This window comes from Protopterus annectens, chromosome 3.part0 (assembly GCF_019279795.1).
Source record: "Protopterus annectens isolate FY-2018-M chromosome 3.part0, PAN1.0, whole genome shotgun sequence".
NCBI lineage: Eukaryota > Metazoa > Chordata > Ceratodontiformes > Protopteridae > Protopterus > Protopterus annectens.
This window is the reverse complement of record NC_056731.1, coordinates 1,743,193,241-1,743,216,818: the sequence shown is the minus strand read 5'-3', so window position 1 is coordinate 1,743,216,818 and position 23,578 is coordinate 1,743,193,241.

Here is a 23,578-nt window from a genome sequence, read left to right as displayed (position 1 = left end):
TCGTCTGCCCGAACACTTGCAGATCAAAAAGGTGATAGGACTGATGTATTGGGAAACAGCTGATGTACCTGCACAGCATAACTGGAATGTCCCACCCACAGGTACCTCTCTGGTCGTATCCCTGCTGTTGGGAATGGGTACAATATGACCCCCACCTGTATATGGCAATAGCAAAAGAATGTAAGCATGCAGTGCAGGTGTCCCATGCAGGTGTGACCTTAGCTGTAAGCAGCACCCTGCCAGCATCCACACCACCTGATCAATACTGATAAAAAGTATTGGCATGAACACCTAGCACACCTACTCTGTCACCCCAGGGTAATATACTGTGTGGTAGTCTGTGACTGTAGGAATGACAGAATGCAATGGCCTGCCACAGCTGGACGGCATCACTACCAAATGTCCTACAGGCCTCTGCCAAAGGCCTGTGGCTCACACATACTGCCAATGCATGTTATGTCATGGACACCAAAATAACAACATAATACACTCCACATAAGACAGATGCAAGGCCATGTGGACAAACCACAGTAACATGTCCATCATGTCCCACTGCATGAACTGTGGACCAATACCAAAACACAGCTGTGATGAGGTGATAACCTTGGGGAAAGTATCAGACAATGTATGCATGATGTATGGAAGATGATAGAATAATAGGGGGGAGCATGGAATGTGCAAGGTCCGACACACAGCCGTGTGCACACACTATCCCTGGCTGCAAACACATAAATGGGTGGCTACAAACCTGCCCGTACACCACAATAGGGGTAATGTCCCAACTTATGGCCCCTACCTCTGGGTAACCTGTGTGAATCTGTACAGCTGTGAGGTATTGCCACAGCAAGATAAGGCCATACTGTCATGTAGATGGATGTACAAGTATGGGGTCCTCTGCCAGCACTGCACCAAGGTGCTGAACTGGATACACAGACCCAGCAGCAAGTGTCTGCAGCTCCCCCTCCAGAATGGCATAAGTTTTCATGAATATGTAGGCATTTTCCCACAATACTGGACACAGCTGTATTCACCCTTGTTCCCCAGGACATCACTGTGAGCAAGAATGACCATCTGACAGTACTTGAGGACATAAAACATCACAGTGTATAACAGTGCACATGTCCGAATATCTCTGCTAACACCAGTACCATGTAGCAGAAGCAGCACAGACACCATCCCCTACAGTACACACTATCCCTTGCACAGTTTGACCCCATATTGCCAAATGATCTATGGATACCCTGCAGAAACAGTTTGCTACCTGTAGGTGTACAACACAAAGGTCTGCACTGGAGTACAAACTACCTGGAATGGATCCATACGTTCAATACAGACGGGCATACTGGGCATACTCACACACTTAGAGAAATGAAGGCAACGTCAGACAACAACATACTGAAAGGTCATACTGGACATGCTCATACACTTAAACAAATGAAGCCCATGTCTGCAAACAATAGTGGACCATAAATATCTGACAGTTGCAGATGTTAGTGCATACACTCCTCAGTATGCACCAGTCATGCTTTGCACACACATTGGATAGGAATACAGACATATATCCAAGGTGGCCACAATGTCCACCTTACAAGGATAACAGATGTGAAATAGCTGAGAAGCTGGGGTGGCAATCCATACCCCTACGTGTGACATCAAGGCCTGGTGAACAATGTTGGCAACCCTTGTATTACACAGAGAACACTCTCAACCCATGTCTCATACACAAACACATTTGCCTAGGCAACAGCTAATATGTTGGTAGTACCCTGCATATTGCCCACAGATAGTAACCATGGTGTGATTGCAGTGGATGACAGAGGGAATGGTATCCTGTCCATCAGTAACATATGCACATACATGCAGACAGTGTGCCTTCACTATGCTCCCCACTGGATGACTGCAACACCTATGGTGCCATCAAATGTGACACACAAAGAACATACCAAGTCTTATACACATGCCCTGTATGGACAGATGCCACTGACACCAGGGAATACCGGTATCATGCTATCAATGTAGGTGAAGGGTCAACCTGCTGTCTATTACCTGTTCCCAGCACATGAGGCCAGGACAGGCACATCTGATTATAACAATCTGTATACGCAACATGGGCCAGACACCCCAGGTACAGTTCCACATGTCACTGTACATGCATGTGGGATGTTTGCACATCCCAGACAGTGTCCATGTCATGAACTAAAGAACACATACATGGCAAGTATCAAACAGCAATGGCCACACACAATTGTTACCCAGGTGACCGGATGGTGAAGACAATACCCACCTGTGTGGGCCAATCCAGACACTACACCCCTGAGCCACACTGAAGAGCATTGTCATGTGGCCTGATGCCAAGGTAAACCTTTCACCTAGCCTTGTATAACCTTCTGGCACAGTCAGCCGCTACGCATCCATGAAGCAGTACACGCATGCATGTCAGTACTGGCACCCTGTGTTTGTGTGTGTGGTGTATGATGCTTTTGACCACATTCACACTCACTACAACCTCCATTGCCATACTGAAACATGCTGTCTGTCAGACACCTCCACATACCCTTTGCCCATATAACCTCAGGATAACCCCTGTGGTGCATGTGATACTTGCACAGTACTGTATTGTGGCAAACTAACTACTGAAGAAGTGTATTCCTGACCCTGCCAAGTGTGTCAATGTGTGTGAGTCTCTGAGAGAGTGTGGCTGTGTTGACGCTGATACCTGTCCATGCGGACAGGCATGTGTACTACACCTACCGTATAGCTACCAGCTATGTGAAGCATCCAATAACTGCATAGACATGTGATAGCAATACATAGTCAGTCAGGGGCTTGATACCCTGTACTTGTAGGTGTGTGACACAAACATGCTTAGGTTTTACTCTCCCACCCCTTCCCTGGCTTATCTTTGCCTCTGTCTGCCTCTCTCACTCCCTCTCTGGTGGATGTGGATAACTACACCTGCTTTGCTTAGGCAGCAGCATGTGTTTTATAAGTGATGCTCATGATCAACTGATGGCTTCTGCACGAATTGCAGCTCTCCTCTAGTTGATTGCATGTGGAACAGCTGTGGTAACATTCCCATAGCCAATTGCATGCAAACACATTCCAATATCTAGGAACATCATGTTGGTGTTGGGCCTTTACATTCACTGTGAGCAGGACCTAGATCTGGTGTTTGGCAAACAGCATCACAGATGGATTGGGAATTCATCTCTAACAACATACACTGTGGAAACAGGTCAACACACAGGAGGGGGATGTGCCAACATGACGACAGAATGCAAGTGTTGTTATTCTGCATTTGGAGTAATGTTGGTTTAACAGGGTATGTGTGGATATGGCTGTTCTACATGTTTTAATACCTGTCATGACAGTGCTATGTTTCTGAAGAAACCCCCATCTGTAGGGTCATCTGCAGACTGGGCAGTGTGTGTTGCCTTTTGTTTCTTGTGTTACTCACAGTGCACCTATTTGTGAAATGCAGAAGCATAGTGTGAGGATTGTAGTCAGTACATGGTGACAGCCATGAGAGTTACTGACTTCATATCCCTCATAGGACATATGTCACAACACACCCTGTTACAACAGTAAATGTATGAGGTTATCACAGCAACATGTCAATATTGGCCCTGTGTTTGTTCCTCCAGCCACAACTCTGTCAACCATTGTACATATGTCATGCAGTAAGAGGTGGATATGTTCTGTACACCATAATTTATTGACATCATATCTAATAACAAGCCAGTGAAATATCAGACTGCTACACATTTTATGTATGTGAGGACATAACCTGGGCATTCTGTGGTTGTGTGTACAGTACTGAGGTCTGTGTACTTTTGGTCATTGTTGAGAGTGTGTGTATTGTGAATATGTATCTTGGCCTGTGTACAGACTGTGGTAAATGTCATTGTTATTGGTCCTGTTCTATCTGATGTAACATGCTGCTCCACTGTGTTACCCTATCGGCTTACATGTTTGTAGAGCCAAACACACACATGTCCCATGTCACAGACAGGCATCGGACCACACTGTGTAGTGGCCCAGTATATGTAGGGTTAGTGGTGAGTGACACACATGAGGATGGTGTTGATCAGAAAGTCCATATACTGTAATATTATGCTAGCTTACCATATATGGCTGTGGCTGTGTTCACATTGGTTGTGGTTATGCACTTTCACACAGGTGTCTGTTACTCTGTGCTGTGACATGCCTGTACAGCCTGCTATATATGCAGGTACATGGGTATTCCACCATAAGAAATGTAGGCCAGTGTTGTGGCAGTCTGCCTGTAGCCTGAACAGAGCTTTGTTACATGCCTAGCAGCTTAGTGTACTTACCCAGTGTGATGTTATGTCCAGATACTTGACAGATGTACTTCTGCCAGGCCACCATAACAGTCATGTATGTCAGACAAAGCAGTGGGATGCTGTACAGATGTATGTCACTAACTAGTGGGTAGTATGTAGCCATGGCACCTCTGTACCAGCGGTTATTATGTGTCAGGACAGACAGGGGTGTGTGAATGCATAACCTATGGAGGCAAATGTATACAAGTATTTACGTGATATACCCATCTACATGGCTGTTAACATCCACATTGTCAGGCTTGGTCCACATGTCTTGCACTAAGGGGTTCTGTGTATACTTCTGGACTGACCAGAGTGAGTCAGAATGTCCACATTTAGTGGCCATATGTCTGCTGTAGTCCACAGGATCATTACTGTGCTAGCAGTGGTACTGTACTATGAAATCCATAGGATGCTTGTCAGTAGCCAATGGTGCACATGTTAAAAGCAGATGCGACCTCCCACACACAACATGTCTGTGAAGACAACCCCTATCACAGTAGCAATAGTCTACATATATACCTGCAATACATACCTGACATCCTGTTGCACTAAGAGGTTGGGACTATTGGGGCTGAGGTAGGGCTCCACTCCATGTTCAGGACATATGGTGAACATATATGTATATATACTTATACATATATCTATATAGATATATACACTTATACATATCGACATACATGGATATGTAGATGTACACACACACACACACACATATATATATATATATATATATATATATATATAAACACTCAGATATATACATATACACAGCAATATATGTCTACACATATACAGATAGAGATACATATGCAGATATACTTATGGATATCTACATATATATCTACATAAATAGGCATATCTGTACACATAGGATGTGTATACATATATAGCTATATATATATATATATATATATATATATATATATATATATATATATATATACATAAATATGTGTGTGTACATAAGAAGAGATGTACACAGGTCATATATATGTTGCACTATACAAATGTGTATACAGACATATGTATGAATATACATGTGTATGTACATGTATATATATCAACCTATAATATGTATATATCCATATTTCTGTCATGTGTAAACCTCACTGTTGTGTATATTCTCCCAGATGTATCTCACCGTATGTATCTGCTATGTGTACATTATGATAAAACAACATATGTGATGCAACAGTCATATTAATAACAAGTACTACACAACTGTGGAAGTAAAGGCAATTGTTCAATACTAATCAATATGTGTATTGACAGATATATTGGAAAAACAACAGATGTCATCACAGTGGTCATGGAGTAGTGGTCAAGTGTTGTGACTTTAGTGTACAGGGTCCTGGGTTCAAAACCAGCAAGGGCTGTTCATTTTGTTGCTGGGCAGAACAATGGCTGTCGGATACAGAGTGGTTAAGGCAGTTTTGAGCAGCTTTAAGCAGGTTTGTGTGGGTTTGCGTGAAGCTAAGTGGTGCTAAGCTTCGTGTAAATGTACGGGCGCTTACACAGTGTAGGCTTCACTTACCAGTGCACAAATCAGCTTAGCTGTTATATTGCAACAATGTTGATACCTGCTAAGCATGGCTTAGCCCTGGTAACCAGTTTGCACCACCCAGTCTGATAACATAGCAGGGTAATGACATCTGTAATAAGTGTATGTAATGCCATGTACAATACATTTGCCTATGTGCTGTCATTACAGTAGCAAGGGGTGTGAGTGTCATATGTGAGACACAGAAGTATATGAGGCCTGTACAGCACTGTTATCCATGTGAATGTGTTACATACAGGGGTAGTAGCCCAGGGTATGTGCTGTCACACTGGCATGTAGTGTATCATGATGGTACTACTGTTGACAGTGCTTACCCAGGCAAAAGTAGAGTGCCAAATGTAGTACTGACAATAGGCACACCTGCAGGCATAGCTGGACTCTGAGGCCTCCCTGTTGTATCCCTGGTGTGTGAGCTGTGTTACAGTATATAACTTCTACTGGGTAATGAACCAACATGTGGAATGTAACTGTAGACTACTGTCTGTACAGCACATGATAGCGAGGGATCCTGACATGTAGTTATGGCATACATATTGTTGTCAAATGTCTATCTGTCAACACATTCATCCTACTGCATAGCTACTTGCCAAGCTGATGACTGTCAGTCCATGTAGAGATGTGCAGATGGCAAGTATCCAGCTGGGATATGTACAGGTATCCTAAGCTTGATTGAGAATGATATGTCTGCCCAGATGTGTAAAAACTGGCACATATTGGAGATAACACCTTGTATGCACCACATGCCATGGTCACCTCCACTACACTACCACAGTCAACAGAACATGCTTGGGTACAGGTCTCCATCACAGACATTAACCATGTGTTGTAATGCATGTTGCATACATATCAACTTGATCACCTCAGTGGCCATGTGCAGGAGTCACCTGGAGGATTGGCCGATGCAGGTCACTCTCACCCTGAGGGTCACCACAGTAATGTCTATCGATAGATTGCCTGCTGCCACATGGCAGGTGGCAGGATACCACTGTACACACAACCCCTACACAACCCATCTCTCCTTGGACAATAGCTAGGTACACAGCTATGGCCACCTGCAGTGATGCACCCCAGTACTGACACATGTGTATGTGCATGACTGAGTATAGCAGTGTCTGTGTGCTAGCACACCTGTACTTGGGAATTCCATGAGGGCTTTCACAAACACCACAACACCCATTGCCATAGTCAGTTGTGGCTGCTGCTGCATGGGACATTACATGTACCCTGTTAAGCTCCTCTCCATACTGGCTACACGAGCCTTGCAGTACCAGCACAACAGTGTTGTACAAATGGGTTGATAGGCATGGGATACCCATTGTGTTCTGGCAAGTGTGTGTATGTGTGCATGTCCGTATATCTGTAGGGTACAGCATTCCGAGGCCACATACGGCTATTACAATATCCATTGCCACATAGTAGTACAGGTAGTGTTGTTGCTGCCCATAAGTGAGGCATGACAATGCAACACCCTACTATGCATGTGGCATGTGCATTAGATGCATATCCCTGTAGTACCACTGTTGGGATCTACAATGGGTTGTATCGCAGTTGTGGCCAATGTGTGATGGTGGGTATGTCACAGTGTCATCATGGGCTTCAGGGAGTACAATATCCTCTGGGGATATGGGTGCTGTGTACACTGTCATTACACCAGGGTACACCCGGTATATGTCCCATGTACCACGTTATGGTTACCACTGTCACCATCAACCATACATGTAAATGATACTACAATACAGGCCAGTTATGCATATATTATATAAGATAAATGTGTTTTAATACATGTAAAGTACAAAGCAAAGCTTAACTTATTATTTTATGTATAGGTATAGTTGATTAAATGTACATTTATATAGTTGTTTTTAGTACAAATATACATATATATTTTTTTCATTAGAGTGCATATATATACAGTTGGTTCAAGTTTATTAAAACATTGTAGATATAATGGTTTTCAATGGATATGAAATGTTCTTGAATGAGTCATTTCCCTTTTAAGAATTCATTATTGAAAATCAAGGATATCAATTAAGTAATTATTCAATACACAATATTGTATAAAAATCTTGGGTTGAAACAGTAGTATGTATTCTGAAGAAGTTCGTATGGACGAAACCTAGGTCAATAAAGAAGTTTTTGAAGAAGGAACGTGTGGTGGCTTTTCGTTGGGTTGGTTCCAGTATTACAAGAATATAATTTCAACAATTTTGGGTTTGCTTTCATCTCCTTATTGGCATCGACTACATCTTGCTGTTTTACAACAGGTTGCAGTATAATTTTGGTTACTAGATGCATGTGCTGTGTGCAGCCTACCTGTAACACATTGGACACATGGTCAAGAAGTTAGTTTGCAGTGATAAGTCCAGGTCTCTCAGATGTGTGTCTGCCTGTTATGTGTCTGTTAATGTGTATATGAAGGTATGTCACACTATGTATTGTCCATATACACCCATTACATCCCCGTTATCATACTGTACATGTTTAGGAATGTTCTGCATGTAACATGTAACGTGGAACACACCTCACCCTATACGCTGTGTGGTGTGTGCAATGGATGCCAAACACTTCAGTATCACTACATACCTAGGTAGGGGTCTAGTCCCAGTGTTGCCAAGTAAGACTGTGCATGTATGTGGATGGGTCTACATCAGGTTGCAGATTAAGCATACCCCAGCGGGTCACCTGTTCATGTGGCACAGGCAATAACTCTTATACAAACCTGTGACATGTGTTCAACTGTACCCCAGATATATCACAGCCATGGTGTCACCACAGAGCCATACCTTGTTGTGGAATATGACTGCAGACCATCCTCGTGCTGACACATGTACACCTACAACACAAATGGATAACATTATAGAGACCACAATCAACCAGTGTTACTAACAGCTATAATGCATCATTGCTGGATGGCTACACTACCTGACATATATTCATTACACTTTACTCCTTACATGTTACAGTGCAGTACTGTGGTACACTGTAGTACAGTCATCATGTGCATCAAAGCCATATTAGCCTGTCCCTGCATCGATGGTATGGATGACAGGGATGTGGCACAGGTATCATCATATGCACAGGGTGTGTTGTTGGTTTGCCAGAGGCTGAGGGTGGGCCATACATTTGACACCATGTGTGTGGATGAGGGGTGTACTGAGGTGAACTGGGCATGGGGATGTGGTGTGTGTAGGTATGGGGTTGCCCTAGGTGTGTCTGTATAGTGTGTGGGTACGCAAGCCCACAGTTCTGCCATGTGGTTGCCCTACACAGGTGTTTATGGAAAGCTGCAGACCATACCTGGCAGGGTGTGCCATTCACTGCCTCTGGCGACGGACAAGTGGACTGTGCCTGCCAGGGGTTCCATAGGCACATCCAGGTACAGGCCTCGATGTGTTACTCTCACCTGATGATGACAAATGCCCGCTGGAACCAGGTCCCTCCTGGGACTGGCCAGGACCACGTGCTCGTGGCCTGCTGTGGTGTGGTGTGGACAGCACCCCCCCCCACAGTGCTGGGGCTGGTACTGCCACTATGGGAGCCCCTTGGTGTCCTAGCATGTCCACATTGACTGCCAGCTGTTGGCTTTGCTGGTCTACGTCCATGTAGCCATTGCTACATTCTGACCACACATTCAAGCATGGACAGACCACAGTTGATGAGGGCCATCATCTCACTAGACCATCTATCCACGAACACAGTTAACGCACGGATGGCACCAGCCAGTTCACGGGCATTGTCACTTGCAGATGTGAGAGCAGCCCTCTGCAGCCTCAGGCCCTGTCTGGTGTAACATTCTATACATGCCTGCACCACCATGACGGCCTGAAACATGCGCCTGCTGGTACCAGCTGTGTCGTGTCTGCCAGGGGCATGATGACCAGCAGCCCTACCATGATTACCCTGGGACATATGCCTATGTGGTGCCCTGCCGGACATCCAGCTATGCCTGCTGCGACCAGACACAGTAGGCATGGTTACCACACTTTCCTGTGCACTGCCACCAAATGCCAGCTGTCCCTCTGCTATGGCCACTGGTGATGGGGTATGTATAGGCACTGAAACTGTGTGCGGGGTTGGGGTGGCTAAAAGGGGGATGGCAAATGATGGTTCTGTTTCGGCCCCTAACAACCCCACTTGTGCCTCAACTGTACTATCATCATCTTCATTGTCTGTATGGACACCGACATCAGATTGCATGCAGGAGGGACCCTGACCCACCTCGCCACCTGTGGGGGAAAATAATAAATGCACTTTAAAACCTGTACAGCATGCAAAACAGTACACATACACACACACACACACACACACACACACACACACACACACACACTCGTAATACCTACCTGTCCATGACTTTACAGACAGTCCCACGTATATTTCTATGTGTTCCCCATCCTGCATCACACTTGGTAACATACACACAGTGATACCACTCATTAACATATCAGTCCTCTAATTGCCTAGACAAGTGATCACAACACAAGACCTGTTACTACATTACCTGCCTGACCTGTGTGTAGTGGTTTTAGATAGCTTCACTGCTGTCATTTAGTGTTCACCCTGTGTATGTCCAGACATCATGAGCATGGCCCCTATATGTGTGAGCTACTGTGTTCACTCCATAATATCACGCACTGAAGTGTCATGTGTATGTATTGCTCAATACATGCCAGATATGCTGCTCAATCAGTCTATCATGTGACAACTGTAATATATGGATACACTCCCTGGTGTTGACTAGTACTTCCCCAATGCATCTGTAGTGCTGCATACGTGGGTTGTCAGTCACCTCTCTGCTAAATGTGATAGTACGGGGATACCTGGTGTCTACCTTCAATCTCAATGCCTGTTCCATGCTACAGACCTTATTATACTATCAGCTGTCCTGTGATTACATACATGACAAGTATTCCTGGTGTGTAACGTGGCAGTCCATGTCCATGTACTGCATGATCCCACAGGAAGGTACTGCTGTATGAACAACCCCACAATCACACATGTGCATACATGGCCACCCACACAAACACACACACATGCACACATGCATCCTACATGCATCAACCTCCCTCAACTTCACCAGAGTGATCCTACAGACAAACTAACTACCCACCAGGATGCACACACACATACAGGTGAGGTTGCACAATGATAGTACATACAGTCCTCCTATTACCCATATGTCAACATGCATAACATATGGTACACAACAGCATGCAGTGAAGCAATAGTCAATCCATGCTAGCAACAGTATATATGTGTGTGTGATGCATGTGCTGTGTCACTAGGTGATGCCCCTTCCCCTGGATACCACTGCACCCATGTACACAGTATTGCTGTGCACCTGTTCTGCATCCTGCCATGTACTGTGCACCACACCTCACAGGTATACAACCCATTGCTGAATGTCTAGTACTGTGTCACAGTTATATCAGCTTTAATGCTCACAGCCCCTATGTTTTTCAGCAACACATACCTGGGATGATATGTGGACAGATGTCATTTGTGAATGCCTGATGTCTGATTTACAGCTCTCAACATCAGCGGATCATGTATGACCAATCCAATACTATTACACTGACAACCATCAGAGCATACCATGGCTATGGGTGGGTGTACACACCCTTATTGATAGGACGCACCCATCCTTGATCGACGCACCCATCCTTGATCTGCCATGGGACCACATCACCACATATCTTAACAGTACATGAGCCCGGTATGTGACAATGTCCTGTACTTTCAAATGCAGTGTCTATGAACTGTGTTAGGTGTGTGGATGCTGACCGCGATGCATACACTCCGTGTGGGCATATGTGTGCATACCGTTATCATGATAGTTTGTTGCGCCTATTGTTATGTGTACTACAGCAGCCACTACTCCTGGCAGGGATATACTAGCATGGGCCATCTGCATTTGCCAGTGTATGCAAAAATCAAAACAGTCCTGGATAAAGAGCCTCGTCTGAACAAAAGTCTATGTAGGATCAAAACAGATGAGGCTCACCACAGCAGTATTTGTAAAAAATTTAATGAGATAAAAACATCACAAACTGCAGTATCAGTAAGCGCTTTCACGTTCAAATAACGTTTCATCAGGCTTCAATACTCCTAAACCATTAGCTATATTTTAAATAACACTACAATCAATGTCTCTCAATCACTTTAAAAGGATAATAATGACATCATATAAACAATTAAAATCTAAAAGCAGTATACACTAAGTAATGATAAAACTCTCCTAAAAACATTTATGCCTATACATATCAATAAATTATTACTTAAATATCATAAATATATTTATTGAAAACAATAATGCAAATATAAATATGTGTATATCACATAGTGTATTAATACTGCATTACAGGCATTACTGCAGTCTTACTAATAATGACATGCTTGAATCATACTTCGTAGAATCCTAATGTATATAGGGGCTTGCTGCTAAAAAAGGTTTTAGTGTTACTTTATCATTAAGCCCATGTACCCTATGAGCCTGTAGCCTCATTATCCATCTATTTTCACATTCCTCTGTAAGATTTTTCATATTACCCAACCTATCTGTCTTACTCATCATTTCTAGGACCCTAAACTTAAAATTATGCCTAGTACCTTCACTCAACACATGTCTTGCCAGTGCATTTCTCTCATCTTCCTTGTTCACAGCATATATATGTTCCCTGACATGCTCCCTAAGACTTCTGTTGGTTTTTCCCACATAAAAGGACTTGCATATCTGGCATTGAGTCAGGTATACTAAGTCCCTGGACCTATAGTCAACATACTGATGCAGCCTATACTCATGTCCAGTGGCTGGGTGTATAAAACAATTATCCCCTGCCATATATATGCATTGATTGCACCTTCTGCAAGGAAACATACCATATCTATTAGAGCATACTGATTCTTTTGTATTATCCTCATAACATAATAATCTCTTCAATGACTTCATGTTCCTATAAGTGAAGTTAGGTCTGGGTCCCACTATTCCAGATATTCTATCATCTGTGGTCAATATACCCCAATTATTGTGAATTATATCTTTAATTTTCAAATTCCTATTTGCATATGGAATAACTATTCTACTTCTCTTAACTTCTTCATTCTTAATGCTGGTATCTACATCCTCACTGCTTCTATTTTTATGTAGAAAGGGTCTACCTTTTCCTTTCCTTAATGAAGCAATGTTTTTCAATATATCTTCTACTTCTTTGATGTTATATCCTATATCTCTAAAATTATTTACCAACATTCTTTGCTTCTCTTGGTAGCTATTGTCACTAGTTGTTAATCTTGATACCCATAGTGACTGACCTTTGACAATATTGGGGTATATGTGATGAGGATGCATACTATTTCTGTGTAGTATACTATTTTTCCAACATGGTTTTCTATAAAGATTAGTGTGCATCTCGTTGTCCCTCTTAGTTATTTCTACATCCAAAAACTCTATTGTGTTATCTGAGCTCTTACACTCAAACTTTAAAAACTGTGTTGTTCCATTGATATAACTAATGAATTCATCTAGTTCATTTTTTGTCCTAGCCCAGATGAAGAAAAAATATCAACAAATCACTTATAATATTTAATGTGTCTACTGAATAATGTATTTTCCATCACATAATTGCCCTCCCAATATGCCAACACCAAGTTGGCATAAGAATTGGCACAAGGAGTCCCCATAGTGACCCCCTTGTTCTGTGGGTAATATGTGTTATTGTACAGGAACACATTATTAGTTAACACCAAATCAAGTAACAGCATACATCTAATAATCAAGTCCCTGGTGACCCCTTGTTCAATCAACAACAGTCTCATGTATTCCATCCCTACTCCATTAGGGACTGATGTAAATAAAGAGACCACATCACATGTGACTAAAAGATCATTATTCACATCCTCCCCGTAGATAAAAAATCAGCACAGCTCCCTAAAAATTGTTGGGTATCCCTCACTATCAACTCAGTTTTATCTACCACTGGTCTAAATTGTTTCTCAATATATATTGATAGGGGTTTGGTTAACCAACCTCCCCCTGAGACTATAGGTCTCATAGGTGGGTCCACTAGTGCTTTATGCACTTTAGGCAATCCCCCAATACAGGTACCATGGGTTACTCCACCAAAAAGTATTTATATAGCTCTGCATCAATCATATTACATAAGAATAAATCATATAATTCAACATGCACATTTCTAATCAATCTAATGACACTCTTTAAAATCGGATACGTTTCATTGTCATTGAGTAAAACCATCATTTTATTTGTATACATATCATAGTCCAACACTACTACGGCACCACCTTTGTCGGCCTGCCTAATCACTATATTCTTGTTATTCTGCAGTTTCATAACTGCTTGATTTTCTTCATATGTTAAATTATAAAATTCTGATTTATTATTGCTACAACTATACATGTCAATTAATTCTCTTTCACATGCCCTCTCAAAGGTCTCAAGTAGTGGATGTACTTGCGGTATAAAAGTAGAGGGTTTCTTGAAACCATTGCTATCCCCTACTTCACTTTCTCCAAACATCATTTTCAAGCCCACATTTCTAGTAAACATCTTTATATCAACTAAAATGTCAGTCACATCAGCTTTTCTAGATGGTATAAAAGTAAGACCCTTATTTAATAGGGATCTTTCACTCTCAGTCAAAACATACCTAGAAATGTTCACTACTAAGTCCTCGATACAGGCCTGAGCACCTTCTTCTAGAATTTGTGTCGCTCCTCTGATGTTTTCCATTTCCTCGCTCTCCCTTGTGGTGACCAAACTGCTCAATCCATTTGTTGAATGGAAAGTGGAAAAGAACAGAAACCATTCTCTTCCATTGCACTAGAAGCCACCTTGTTGTGCACTACTAGATTTTCTTTCTTCTTTACATCCGTTCTTTGTAGTGACAGTTTATGATTTAAACCTGAAGTGCCCTCCCCCAGACTGTGGGAAGCATCATCGCTCAACATTACGTCTCCTTTTTCTAAGCTCAATGGTAGTAAGTTTCAAAAGAGTGTTGTTGCCCATTGACAAAAACTTCAGTAGTGAAGATTCATTCTCATTCCATTTACATACATCTAATGATTCCATTGATATTCCTTCAGCCATGTCCCAGTGACCGTAAAGAACCAAAGAACCAATGCAAAAATCATAACAGTCCTGGATAAAGAGCCTCATCCGAACAAAAGTCTATGTAGGATCAAAACAGATGAGGCTCACCACAGCAGTATTCGTAAAGAATTTAATGAGATAAAAACATCACAAACTGCAGTATCAGTAAGTGCTTTCACATTCAAATAACGTTACATCAGACCTCAATACTGCCAAAACTACTAGCTACACTAACACTACAATCAATGTCTCCCAATCACTTTAAAGGAATAATAATGACATCATATAAACAATTAAAATCTAAAAGCAGTATACACTAGTAATAAAACTCTCCTAAAAACATTTATGCCTATACATATTAATAAAGATATATTTATTGAAAACAATAATGCAAATATAAATATGTCTATATCATATATTGTATTAATGCTGCATTAGAGGCATTACTGCAGTCTTACTAATAATGACATAATGCTCTATAACCAGGACTGTTTTGATTTTTGCATTGGTTCTTTATGGTTGCTGGGACATGGCTGAAGGAATATCGATGGAATCATTAGATGTACGTACATGGAATGAGAATGACTCTTCACTACAGAAGTTTTTGTCAATGGACAACAGCCCTCTTTTGAAACTTACTACCATTGAGCTTACCAAAGAAGGGCTACAAACTGTGAGTACAACAGGTAATATAGAAGTTGTCCAGCTAACTAGGAAGCTAGAGAATAAATTACATAAACTGAAAAATAAACAATGGCAAATGCAACATATGGAGGCGTGCCTTAGTTTTAAGGTCGTGCCGAGGGGGCTGAGAATTCTTAAAATGCCCACCTTCGGCACTACATATCCTGATTTACTCTGCAAATGGCAGAAATTAAATCTCTAGATGAGCTATGGTTATATTAAACTATTAATAGAACAATATTAAGTAACAGAGACTACATTAGAAATGGAAATCATAAATACGCAGAAAGATTTGAGTTCCCTGATTAGCCTGACTGAGATGGAGGCGTTCCTTGCTGAATTAACTACAATGTTATTAGCTATGGACAATAAGCTATTGCAAGATAAAAAAAGAAAGCTTTAGCAAGATTTTAATGATTTCCGGAGAGGACATGTGCTCTCATAGCCTAGAGAGAATGTTAACAATATCATGAATAATGTGAATGTGAATGTGAAAAGTACAGTGGAACGTCATACAGTGAGTTCAACCACGCCCACCATGATGACATCAAAACATCTGCCTTCCTCTGCTAATGTAGTGGAAGAAGGAGATATAATGTTGAGCGATGATGCTTCCCACAGTTTGGGAGAGGGCACTTCAGGTTAAAATCATAAACTGCCACTGCCAAGAATGGATGTAAAGAAGAAAGAAAACCTAGTAGTGCACAACAAGGTGGCTTCTAGTGCAATGGAAGAGAATGGTTTCTGTTCTTTTCCACTTCCCATTCGACAAGTGGATCGAGCAGTTTAGTCACCACAAGGGAGAGCGAGGAAACAGAAAACATCAGAGGAGTGACAAGAATTCCAGAAGAAGTTGCTCAGGCCTGTATCGAGGACTTAGTAGTGAACATTTCCAGGTATGTTTTGACTGAGAGTGAAAGATCCCTATTAAATAAGGGTCTTACTTTTATACCATCTAGAAAAGCTGATGTGACTGACATTTTAGTTGATATAAAGATGTTTACTAGAAATGTGGGCTTGAAAATGATGTTTGGAGAAAGTGAAGTAGGGGATAGCAATGGTTTCAAGAAACCCTCTACTTTTATACCGCAAGTACATCCACTACTCGAGACCTTTGAGAGGGCATGTGAAAGAGATTTAATTGACATGTACAGTTGTAGTAATAATAAACCAGAATTTTATAATTTAGCATATGAAGAAAATCAAGCAATTAAGAAACTGCAGAATAACAAGAATATCGTGATTAGGCAGGCCGACAAAGGTGGTGCCATAGTAGTGTAGGACTATGATATGTATACAAACAAAATGATGGTTTTGCTCAATGACAATGAAACGTATCCGATTTTAAATAGATTGTCATTAGCTAGATTGATTAGAAATGTGCATGCTGAATTATATGATTTATTTTTATGTAATATGATTGATGCAGAGCTGTATAAATACTTTTTGGTGGAGAAACGCATGGTACCAGTATTTAGGGGATTGCCTAAAGTGCATAAAACACTAGTGGACCCACCTATGAGACCTATAGTCTCAGGGGGAGGATAGTTAACCAAACCCCTATCAATATACATTGAGAAACAATTTAGACCAGTGGTAGATAAAACTGAGTTGAGCGTAAGAGTTCAGATAACACAATAGAGTTTTTGGATGTAGAAATATCTAAGAGGGACAACAAGATACACACTAATCTTTATAGAAAACCATGTTGGAAAAATAGCATACTACACAGAAATAGTATGCATTAAGAGAAGTAGAATAGTTATTCCATATACAAATAGGAATTTGAAAATTAAATATATAATTCACAATAACTGGGGTATATTGACCACAGATGATAGAATATCTGAAATAGTGGGACCAGGACCTAACTTCACTTATAGGAACATGAAGTCATTGAAGAGATTATTATTTTATGAGGATAATACAAAAGAATCAGTATGCTCTAATAGATATGGTATGTTTCCTTGCAGAAGGTACAATCAATGTATATATATATGGCAGGGGATAATTGTTTTATACACCTAGCCACTGGACATGAGTATAGGCTGTATCAGTATGCTGACTGTAGGTCCAGGGACTTAGTATACCTGGCTCAATGCCAGATATGCAAGTCCTTTTATGTGGGAAAAACCAACAGAAGTCTTAGGGAGCGTGTCAGGGAACATATGTATGCTGTGAACAAGGAAGATGAGAGAAATGCACTGGCAACACATGTGTTGAGTGAAGGTACTAGGCATAATTTTAAGTTTGGGGTCCTAGAAATGATGAGTAAGACAGGTTGGGTAATATGAAAAATCTTACAGAGGAATGTGAAAAAAGATGGATAATGAGGCTACAGGCTCATAGGGTACATAGGCTTAATGATAAAGTAACACTAAAACCTTTTTTAGCAGCACGCCCCTATATAAATTAGGATTCTACGAAGTATGATTCAAGAATGTCAATATTAATAAGACTGCAGTAATGCCTGTAATGCAGTATTAATACAATATATGCTATACACATATTTATATTTGCATTATTGTTTTCAATAAATATATTTTTGATATTTAAGTAATTTATTGATATGTATAGGCATAAATGTTTTTAGGAGAGTTTTATTATTACTAGTGTATACTGCTTTTAGATTTTAATTGTTTATATGATGTCATTATTATTCCTTTAAAGTGATTGGGAGACATTGATTGTAGTGTTATTTAAAATGTAGCTAATGGTTTTGGCAGTATTGAAGTCTGATGAAACGTTATTTGAACATGAAAGCGCTTACTGATACTGCAGTTTGTGATGTTTTTATCTCATTAAATTCTTTACGAATACTGCTGTGGTGAGCCTCATCTGTTTTGATCCTACATTTGCCAGTGTATGTTCAGTCTGCCCTACACATGTCCCTTTAATCTGCATGATTGCAAGGTCTACTCATGTGCACATCCCTTGGTGTTCACACACTGCTGTCACTATTGCTGTGGGGGTAGGTTTAGGTCTGCCACAGTTCCTGAACTTGACTACTATGTGCATCCTTAGGATCCCTGCTGCAGTGCACTGGTGTGTCATTGTGACACCCCCCACCTTCAGCCTATTTGCAGATACTTGACAAGTAAGGCCTACATGTGTCACTTAGCAGTGTCCCATACACTGAACACCACATGTTACAGCCTAGTCCCAGCTGATAATGTGGACCACAGTAATACCTTATGCCATAGTGTAACTCTGCAACAGTTGCCATTGTCCTACAGGTATATACACTGGTATTGCACTGTATATGGGAGTTGTTCCAAACATGTCCCTACTGTAGGCCATGTCCCCACCATTATTTTACTCCCTGTGGACACGTTCCACAATGACAGGATGTTAGTTATCTTGCAGGTGCCTGACATACCCTTCCAATACCCCATCATGGTCACCACTGTGATGCCATGCAACAGCAACAATACATGCACATGTACAGCATGCATTCTGGGTAGGTGTGTTAGATGTGTGCATGGAATATACCATAGCCATTACATGCCAGGTGTATTGGCAAGCATCTACATAAACCATACTCACCAGCTACAGGCTGCTACCTTGGTGATATACTGAAGGGACCTTCATAAGAGGGTGAGAGATGCAAAGTCAGTGGCCATACCTGTAGCATTGCTACAGGGTGGGTGCATCATTACAATACATCAACAGTACATGTCCACAATACTACCACATATACACATCTGTTTATCATTACTATGCAGCAACAAACTATATCTATGACATGTCAGATATGCATGATCTACCTGTACAGATGCACATGTATATGCAACAGTGGTCTACTGATGTGCCCTGTGGCCTTAACTGCACGCTCCTCAGCTGGTGTGTGGGTAGCACTCACCTCCACAAAGGTGTCCGGTGGTTGGTGGCTATGCGGACGGGCAGGTGCCACGAGGCTGGCTAGGAGCTCCTCCACACATGTCAGAGGGGGATGAATGGCATGGCCTCCCCCTGTGGTGAGGTGATCCCCCTGGACTGCAGCAGCAAGCCGATGGGCATTGCGAAGCAGGTCAGAACAATGATGTCGGACCTGCTCATAACTGCAGTTGTGCAGTCCATCATTGACCCTGTGGACTAGGTCGTTCCACAGGGCAGTCTGCTCCTGCTGACCATCGGCAGTCCGGCCAAACAATACAGGGTAGTGCTGTATGAGGTGATTCAGCAGAATGTCATTTTCAGCTGCTGAGTATGCCGGAAGCCTTCTATGGGACATCTTGCCTGACAGACATAAAGATGGACACAGGTGTGAGCAAATCATGCAGCAAGGTTACCACAGTTCTTAATACATATCACTGTCACCCCCCACCACACCAGCAACAACAAACTATTCACACAACTCAATAGGTATGGCTACAGCATACCTACCAGTGGGGCAGATATTGTACTGTACCACACTTTGTGCAATGTGTTTGCAGCCATGTTCCCTGTGTGGACACTGTCATTGCTGGCCTGTCACAGACTATTCACCTGCATGCCATTGTCAGGGCCACTATGTTTCCGTATATGCCTGTGGTATGCTTGCTATGTGATTGCTGCACATCTGACATTCTGTGTTATTGGGGTTATCTATGCATGCTGTTGGACATGTTCTAGGATTGTGTAGACTATTACTACGGACATATGTTCTATAACAGTGACACAATAGCATGTATATGTACTACTGACCAGCAAAACTACCTCTCCAAACTCATCTGCCCATGTTACCAGGCCACATCACATGTGTGACCCACCCTGGGGCCTCCTCATGTACTGGTCCAGCAATACCTTCAGGTGGAACCAACTCAGAGGATGTTGTTCCCCCCACCTGGGGGCACACACAGACATGTTCTTGTCCCCCGAGGTCAGGTCCAGGGTCTGTTTTATAACGGGTTCCACAGACACATGTGGGATGTGCTACATCACCTTGAGGCACCCAGTACACAGTCACAGGGTCCACATGCTCCTCCTGCTCAGCCTCCTGGTCAGGCACCTTTGGGACATGGACTGCTGTTGTGAGTAGCAGTGGGTGGGAGGCTTGTTCCCATTGTGTCCATACTGGCGCCCATGGGGTGTCCACATCACAGACCATACACACCATCCAGGGTGTTTACCCACCACGTCACATACCACCCCTGTAGGCTGTCCTCTATATCTATCAACCCTGACCACCTCCACAATTATACCTGCCATACTTCCCCATATTCCCATTCCATACTTCACAGACAAGGGCAATGTGGTCCCAACAAGGGGTTCACATGTGACATACCCATCCATGTTGCACACACTGACAGCTTTAGATAGCTGTGTGTATTGCTACGTGTGCTGTTTCCTCACACATAGCATGTAGCACTGTGGTGGTAATATAGGGGACATGTATTTACATACATATATGTCTGTGTGTGTGTTTGTATATATGTAGACATGTGCATATAGGTATATAATCTATATATGTGTAGCTATATATATGTATATATGTGTTTATATATATGTCTACATATGGGTATCTGTATATTTGTGGACATATATATATATATATATATATATGCATACCTACATATGGGGTACATTCAGACATCAGGTCCACAATTTCACAACACCTTCCTGCACAGCTGCACTATTCTGCCTTGCTACAACACAGACAGGTGCCACATATGGACACAGCCTGACATTAGGGGGTATATGTAGGGCCAGATTGCAGGTAACCCTATTACACACCTATGGCATTCCTGCATGCTACAATACAGGTTACCCTGAGTATCCTGCAAGAGGTGGGCTGTGGAACCCACGTGTCCATCATTATGGCATTACTTCCACCACCAGCTATTGGCCACAGTAATATACATACTTCCTATTACACAACACACACTATGATGGCTTACATCTTATCAGTCAGTGCTGCTCTGCATGGTTGACGGGTATAGCCCACTACCAACAGGGATGGACTCTACTGTCCTTAGCAGTTGTTCAGCTGAACATCATTACAACAACAACAACTGAAGACACATATAAATCATTCCACATCATCTATCCCATTATTATGGACCAAGTACTATGGCCAATTACATGCATATATATTTCACATACCTGTTCTGGGAATGAAGTCTCTTCTGGATGGTTTGCTTGATGGTAGTTTTTTTGTTTGTTTGTTTGTGCCTTACACTCACTCTTTCTCTCTCTCTATATGTATCTCAGTCTCTCTCCAGTAAATGGATTGAGCTGCTTTGAATAGATTGCAGCATGGATTTTGTAGGTGATGTGTATGATCAGGTGATGGCCTCTGCACCAATCAGTGTCCTCCACTTGCTACTGGCATGCAGCATGCTGTGTAGCACTTCCAAGTACCACTGTCATGACAACCAACTACTATACATCCCTACATCATGTGGGCGTGGTCCCTTTACCTTTCCTGTATGGTGGACAGCCTTCCTGTGTGTGGGCAGCAGTGTTACAGACAGCAGGTAGCAATACCTCTTACAGGAGAACCTGCACACTCAGGCCAGCTACATATTTGTAGGTGGTTCCAGAACTGCAGACAGAGTGGGGGTAGTGTTGCTGTATGCATTGTATATATATATATATATATATATATATATATATATATATATATATATATATATGCTTCCACATTGTACATTCGCTATGGTGGCCAGATTGTACTGCATGATATGTTACTGATACCAGCCTGACATAAACCCAGCCACTGGGGATGCACAAGCCAGTGCATTTCTTCGTGCCGGTCCCAAGCCCGGATAAATGGGGAGGGTTATGTCAGGAAGGGCGTCCGGTGTAAAACCTCTGCCAAATAACATATGCGGACAACAATACATATTTCCATACTGGATCGGTCGAGGCCCGGGTTAACAATGACCACCACCAGTACTGTTAGCCAACAGGGTGCTGGCGGAAATTGGGCTACTGTTGGCCGAAGGAGAAGAAGAGGTGGAAAGCATACCTGAAAGCAGAAAGAGAGGAGGAAGGTTAGGAGTGTAGTAGTGAGGGTAGGAACTTTGAATGTTGGCAGTATGACTGGTATAGGGAGAGAGCTAGCTGATATGATGGAGAGAAGGAAGGTTGATATATTGTGTGTGCAAGAGACCAGATGGAAGGAGAGTATGGCCTGGTGTATAGGAGGTGGGTTCAAATTGTTCTATCATGGTATGAATGGGAGGAGAAATGGGGTAGGGGTTATCCTGAAGGAACAGTATGCGAAGAGTGTTTTGGAGGTGAAAAGAGTGTCGGATAGAGTGATGTTTATGAAGCTGGAAATTGATGGTGTAATGATGAATGTTGTTAGTGCATATGCTCCGCAAGCTGGGTGTGCTATGGATGAGAAAGAAAAATTTTGAAGTGTGTTGGATGAAGTGGTGGTGAGTGTACCCAAGGGTGAGAGACTGGTGATTGGAGCAGATTTAATGGGCATGTTGGTGAAGGGAGCAGATGGGATGAGGAAGTGATGGGCAGGTATGGTGTTAAGGAGAGGAATGCCGAAGGTCAGATGGTAGTGGATTTTTCGAAAAGGATGGACATGGCCGTGGTGAATACGTATTTTAATAAGAGGGAGGAGCATAGGGTGACATACAAGAGTGGAGGAAGATGCACATTGCTGGATTATATCCTATGCAGGAGGGCCAGTCTGAAGAAGATTGGAGACTTAAAGTGGTGGCAGGGGAAAGTGTAGTTAGGCAGCATAGAATGGTGGTCTGTAGGATGATGATGATCAAGAAGAGGAGGACAAGAGTGACAGCAGTGCCAAGGATCAAATGGTGGAAGTTGAAAAAGGGTGATTGTGAGGTGGAGTTCAGGGAAGAGTTAAAACGGGCACTGGGGGGGCAGTGAAGAGTTACCGAATAGCTGGGTAACTACAGCAGAGATGGTAAG